The sequence below is a fragment of the Pyxicephalus adspersus genome, chromosome 1 (assembly GCF_032062135.1).
Source record: "Pyxicephalus adspersus chromosome 1, UCB_Pads_2.0, whole genome shotgun sequence".
Taxonomy (NCBI): domain Eukaryota; kingdom Metazoa; phylum Chordata; class Amphibia; order Anura; family Pyxicephalidae; genus Pyxicephalus; species Pyxicephalus adspersus.
This window is the reverse complement of record NC_092858.1, coordinates 127,350,396-127,357,915: the sequence shown is the minus strand read 5'-3', so window position 1 is coordinate 127,357,915 and position 7,520 is coordinate 127,350,396.

Genomic DNA, 7,520 nt, shown 5'->3' with positions numbered 1-7,520 from the left:
AACAGTTGACAAGTGACAGATGAAAAAAAATTGACAACTTCATTGTGTTATTGAGTGAATAACAGATTGAAAATGTGTCAAATGAGTCCTGATTTTCTAAAAAGTAAAAAAATGTTTGTATATGTTCTAAAGTTGTTGTTCTGGCAATAATTTCTAGATATGGACTATATCTTCAAATGTTTTGTATGCAAAAATGGGCTAAATTACTATGTATACGCCGCTTACATCTGATAGTCCGATCAGCAGCTGCAGAAAATAGTTTATTTCATATATATACTTATCCAGATATCAAAATCACAAGGTGTTCTTCTCACACTCCACAGAAATGTTTTCAGCCTCCAAGCTATGAAGTTGCCCAAATTGGGCTGTACAGGTACTCTCAGCCTTTTGTAAACACTATTTCTCTTTAACAAGACTGTGATCCACTCACTGTCCATTAGATGATGGTCTGGTTAAAGCACTTGTCTATTAGCCCAAATAGGCCTAGATATGCTCCACAAATCTCTATATCATAGAAAAGAAGGCATAAATGACCCTTTTTTTCTTTGGAGAGATTTAGATCACCAACGGTCAGCTCTGCTTGTGTAAAGGTCTCTGGTTCTGAATCTTCATCAACCAAGTAGTTAGGATCAGATAATTCGGAGTTGTAACTTGCTGCAACTCAAGAGCATTTTTCATCACCTTCTACAGAAGCAAGTCCATCATGTGGCAGTACCAGAACTGGCAATAATTCATCAGGGGGAACAGGCCTAACTGCAGAATCGAGGCTGGGATATACAATTTTGTGCTTAGTTTTACCTGAGAATCCACTTTTGTTGACACAGCAAAAATAGCAGTTGATTAAATGGTCTTGCGGTTCTCTCCACACCATCGGGATTGCAAATGGCACTGCTGCTTTACACCGATTTAGCCAATCACGCAGTCCATTGGAACAACTGGTACAGATGACAAGTGGAGCCCAAGATTTATCCTGGTCACCAAGTGGACAACGTAAATATAATTTATATATCTTTTTAAGTTCTGTGGTAATTTGGTGATGTTGTGCTTTCGTCGTGAATGAACCACACATGTAACAGAAACTGTCTGAATTATTAAGGCAATTTCTAGGCATGATGACAAATGAAATCAATCGCAGTTAGTGCGGTCTATAACCTTAAAAAAGAAAACTGTCAATAAATTTTGTAATATGTTAAAGCTATTTATTAGGAATTTCACACAATATATAATTAGCTCCATCACAAAAACTAGATGTGCTAGAGAAAAACTGAACACAGATTTGAAAGCCACATCAAAAATACTACAAAGCTCACATAGAATTATATCTGATGAAAATGACATGTTGACCTGTGATATCAGCCCTCAGTAAGCTTGGTAATATTGGACTGAGCTGATACTCTGCTCCAACGCATAAACCCATATCATCTTCTGTTGGCACTGAAGATCAAATTCTGCACCCTAGTTTCAAGAGTAAAATGCAAAAACATTGATACATATATATATAAAACAAATACATAAACTGCATCTGAAAACAAGATAAAGCATTCTATCAAGAACAGACTGACACTTAACAGATGATTATTTTGTTGTCCTATTCATATTGATGTCATTACTGGTAAATTGTAACTGTACAGATTTTTTATAAACTAACCACATTGCATTTAAAGCTCTGAACTGTCCATTTATACAGTACGGCTTTCCAGCTGTCATCACAGCGTCCTGCTGGGCGTTTGTATTTTCAGGGCTGCAAATAGTGGATTAAAAACTGGTGTAATTCTACTGACTGCCATTAGATGTCAGCAATACCCACATAAGAGTATAATTGTGGTTTATTATGGTTGTAGTTCCCTGAATGACCACTGTGCTTCTGCATAATAATAGGAGTTTGGGGATTTTCTAATATTGATTAACCTCCTTGGCGGTTCAATTCTTTCTAGATTTATATGTCTAAAAGCTGTACATTGTTTTTCATGAAAATTTATTTTACAGTATATTATATTAGTATGAGTATAATAAAGTTTGAAACACAAAATCATATCAAAATAAAAAATAAATATATTTTTTAAATTTTTTTTTTTTTAAATAAAAAAATATTATACTCATACTATTATAATATACTGTAAAATAAACTTTCATGAAAGACAATGTACTGCTTTTACACATTTCTAAATCTACTGTATTGCATTCAATACAGTTATTTTGTATTGAATCCAGAACAAATAGATTTGAATTTCCTGCCACTCCCCTTACGTACGTACCAACATCACCGGAATAATCTCTTTTTTTGAGATTGCAGAGATTATTACAGTAGAACCTTGGTTACCTGGAACTCAGTTAAACGGAAAATTCAGATAACCGGCACCCGTCAGCTCAGCTTTCTTGATTGCTTCCGCAGCCCTAGCGGAGCTGTGGCATGTGTTCTGCATCCAAGAACACATGACACAGCTTCGCTAGGGCTGCGGGAGCAATTAGGAGAGCGGAGCTGTCAACATAGCAGAGCTCCGCTGATTGCTCTGAGGAAAGGGAAACCTTGATGACTGGTAAAGCATCATCAGGGTATCACTTTTCTCAGCCATTCAGCACTAGAGGTAAATGGGGACAAGTCTCTCTATTTAAGTCTACTGCTGAATTGCAGAGAAAAGGAAAAAGGAATTAACCTCAGTTAACCGGAAACTACACCTATCCGGAATCGGACATTCCCCGTGGGTGCCGGATAACCGAGGTTCTACTGTATTATTAACATTATTATTATTATTATTAATATTATTAATAAACAGGATTTATACTGTGCCAATATATTACACAGCTCTGTACATTAAATAGGGGTTGCAAATGGCAGACAAATCCAGACAGTGACACAGGAGGAGGATCTAGGAGCTGGGGGAAGGAACACATAATAGGAGGGGAAGATTCACATGTTAAATTCCTCATCTTTTCTGACTAACACAACCTATTTCTAAAAATGTACACAATTATGTTTGTTTTTTTAAAATAATTTAACTTTGCCTTGCCCACTGCACTACGCCCAGGTTTGCCATGTGCATCACTGCCTCTGACTTGGGAATTATGTGCATTATCAGTACAATATATGTCCTAATACTGGTAGTAATATGGGCCTATTCCTTATGGCTTCTTTGACAAGCTCATGGTGTAACATGTTCATGCTTCTTTTCTATTCTGTTTTCCTATAGAATTAGGGATCCTTATTCATTTTTTGGAAAACATTTACAAAGCATGTGAGCCCACAACACTTTTTTTAAATGGTAAGATGACATAGGCTTCTGACTACTAATGGTAAATATTAGACCTGATTTACACTTTTGTGGTTTGTTACTACATGCACAGTAACAAATGTTATGTCATGAATTATTGGGTGTTACAGTAAAGCAGCTAATTCATTTTGATTAGGCTGCCAACACCCCACAATGACCCTTTCAATACAATGGCACTTTTTTCAGCACACAACAACACACAGATTATTCACATCTATGCATTGCAATGCCTATAAACTGGTCTGTTATAGTGTATGGGTGTTAGTTTGCCATTTAAAACTTAATGGCACTTGTTTGTAACAGTGTGACAGTACATTGTTGTAACACACATTAAAAATGCATTTGAAGGTGTGAAATTCAAGGTTGAGACTTTTGTACTTGCTAATTTCTTTGGATTCTTTCTCATGGTTTACGTGGTTGCATTGTAGTTTTTTCCTTTGCTGGTCTTTGTTTATATTACTACAAAATAAAGATTTATTTTCAAAACAGAAAAATGTCTTTTACTTCATGTTAGCACAACATAAATATGTGAACCCATCCTAAAGGTCCTTTTCCTATTGTGTGGTTCAAAAATAAATGTGTTTTGCTTTCTTTTTCCATGTGGTTTGCTTTTTGGTTTGCCTGTGTTTTGATTCTGGATTGCATGCTGATTTACTAAAATAAACAAGAAAAGAAATACATCACTACATGTGTGCAGTTGTACACACACAGTGATCACAATTTCCAAATGCATCTAGCTGGGCATATGCCAGTCCTCATGGTGTGTGGTACAGTTCTAGTTAGATGGATGCTTCAAATATCCAATAATGTGCCGTGTGCTCCAATAAAGTGCGCTGTATACCACTTGTATATGTCAACATTTTACTTTTTTTAAAAGGTAAATTTATTTGCTTGCAGACCACTGGTTAGCGACCACTGACTTAAACCGACCTGAGACCCACAAACTGCTCCTTGCTCAAGTAACTCCTAGCAACCTCTGAAAGAGAAACAGTGATTTAGAATGACCCAGCAATAGTTTGAGGGATTTCGGGTATCTACAATAGGGAGGCTTTTACAGTTAAATAATATGCCTAAAATATGGGAAATGCACATCCATGGGGATTTTTGAAATTGTCTGGTGAAAGGTTATATTTATTCTATGATCTAATACAATATTAAATGTTTTACATTAGATCTGAGTGTGATGTCGGTGTTTTGATCTGCATTAAAGAGCAGACTATTACAATAAGTTCTCATTTTCTGAAACAGTTTTGCCATCCCTATGCCTTACAAACACTAGACTAATTACTTTTAAAAAAAGCTGCTACTAGTACAAATTATCCAAGAAAAACATTATGGAGTGAGTCAGGCATGATAATTGAACACACTGCTGTGGGAGTTTATAAAAAAAGTTAATTTACCACCCTTTAATAATAATAGACTTGTCTTTGATGTATTTTTTAATATATCCTATTTTTATTTTATTATATTAAAGTCCTGTAGTTTTTGTCATTTATTTCAAGTTAGGAAAAAATGCTTGAGGTTGTTGCAGGACCAGAGTAAAGCAAACATACCTGAAGAAAGAACATAGTTGGAACAGGCAAAGGCTATGGCAGGTGTCAATCGAGGATCAAGAATGGCAAGCAACAGTCAAGCATAGTCAGGATAAAGTTGGGATCAGAAACTGGTGCATGGGGAATAGGTATCAACCTTCTTGTCAATTCAGCATTGCTTTTCCTGCCACTGCCTTATAAAGGAAGATCAGATTACTGGACAGAAGATAACATGACTGAGTATGGCATATTGTAGGGCTTTCTTTTTCTGTGCTGGTAGATGACTGACCAATAGACTCTAGTCGGTGATCTTATGAAGGCCTTGTCAATCTTGTCACTCTTCTAGAATTGTATTTTCTAAGGAAAAAACCAAAACAAAGACTCTGTCCCCCAATTTAAAGGTTTGGAACATTTGAGCAATGTGCTTAATTCTTACATTTTTGAGGTGCTCCTTTTGCTCCCATATTTTTTGGGCTATTTCCAGGAGTCTGCGAGGATGCCTACTATAAAAATGACAAATCCCGGTGGAGGACAGTTATCATTTCCCAGATTCCCTAAAAATTTTAACAAGAAACCACAGTCTTTTCTATAATTTGCAGCAATATTAGCACTCTTACATAGCATACCTTTCAGGGTTTTATCGAACCATTCTACCAGACCATCAGTTTTAGCCAGGAAAAATAAGGTGTGCAGGTGAAATATTATCAACAACTGACTCAGTTGTGTGGTCACTTTTAACATGAAAGGGGTTCCTTGATCTCACAATTTCTTTTTGAGAAAAGACACAGAACAAATATTTTACTATAACTTTAGAAGATGTGTTTATGAGAAGGATTGCTCTTGGGTATGAGGCATAGTCAAGGACTACTATTATGTGCTAGTGTTCCATGCCAGGTTTCAGCAGATCCTGACCAGATCCATAGAACCCTCCTAAAAAGGACCTCAACTATCAGAAAGTGTACTAAAAGACTTTGAAAATGTGATTGGGGTACTTTACCTTCACACTCAATACTACCGTAGAATTTAAAGTATTGTTTACAATTATTAACTGCCATATATACTCAAATATAAGCAAATTCCAACTTAAACCAAGGTACCTACCTTTAACCTAAAAAAGTAGTATAACCAAAAAAAGTAGTATAAACCCAAGCCACTGTTAGCATTCAAAGCAGTATTCTACAGAAATGCCAATTTATTTACCATAAATACATATATGGAGTGTTATTTTAAAAAAAAGATTTTTAAAGGGGGAAAATGTTAATTACATGAGCAGATTCTGTTTATACTTTTTCCCCTTTTACAGGTTAAAGTTTTGTACTGTGTTGCTGGTTACGATGGGTAATGATGGATGGATGTTTTTTCCTGGCACTGAGGCAGTTTCTTCTTACACCTGAACCATGACCATTGGAAATTTTGCCAGGTACTAAGTATTAACCTTTCCCCTAATTTCAAGTAACGGATGCCACTTTTCATTTGATTTTAGACAAATTTTAGAACCCCCTTGAAGCCCTTACCCCAGGCCCATCCAATCCCTGTAGGTAATTCCCTAAACAGGAGAAAATCTAATACACTTAGTAATACGTTCTGGCCACACTTGTAGCATGCTTTACAGTTCCGCTAGGCGTTCTGCTTCTTCCTAATATTTAAATGTAGACTTTCAATTACTCCAACCCTAATACCTCTCCCAACACTCTCTATTTGGTATATTCAGGAAACAATCAAACCTATTGGTTATTGGCTACCTTCTTCTATTTGATTATCCGTGTTATGAAAGGCTGGTTGGAAATAAATAAAAATAATTTGCATGGCCATGCTAAAAATAATTTGCCTAAAAATAATTTGCATGGCCATGCTTGGTAATGGGAACCTGTACCATTTTTTTTTCTGGCAATTGCTAGAATGTTTACATGGCCAGTCTGAGATTTAATAAGATTTCAGGAAATAGTGTTTTGAAAGGACTTTGTGAAGGCAGCGTAATGTCTTAATCACTCTTACCTTTTTTGACATGAAATTCTCCAGAAAATCTACTGTGAAAACAGTAGTGAATATTACTTTAGCAGTTCTTCTTTAATACACATATATTTAATTCTGGCCATGACTTTTCAGAATCGTATAACACTGTCACAAGGGATATAAGGAATTTTCTACTACAACATACTGTCAGAGTAACATATGTGTAGTCACATGTTGTTTGTGCAGTCTGTACTTTACTGGGAAAATGACAGGTATGTTTTAGGTACATTTTGAGTCTCCATGGGGGAATACCTTGTGTCCAAATAGTTTACTGATATATTTAAAACTCTTTGAAGAAAATAAAGTGTTGTCAGCATTAAGTAAACATTTTCTTTATTTTTCTCCAATGTCACATCACTTTACAATGCATGTAAAGTGATATGAAATATAAAGGTATGCTTAGAAAAACTATCACTAATAAATAATAATTGAAAACAAACTTTAAGTTACAATTACTTCTGTATTTTGACTAGAAGAAGCAGTTAGTTTACAGGAATTGTGAAATGTACTGAAAATATATACCATATTTTTCGGCGTATAAGACGCACTTTTTCTTCCCCAAAACTGGGGGGTGGGGGGGGGAAAGTGGGTGCGTCCTATACAGCGAATGCAGGTTTAAAAAATAATTAAAACCGGTAACATACTTACCCGATACCGCGATCCCGCGTGCTTCTCGTCTTCTCTCCTCTCCTCCTGGCTGCAGCGC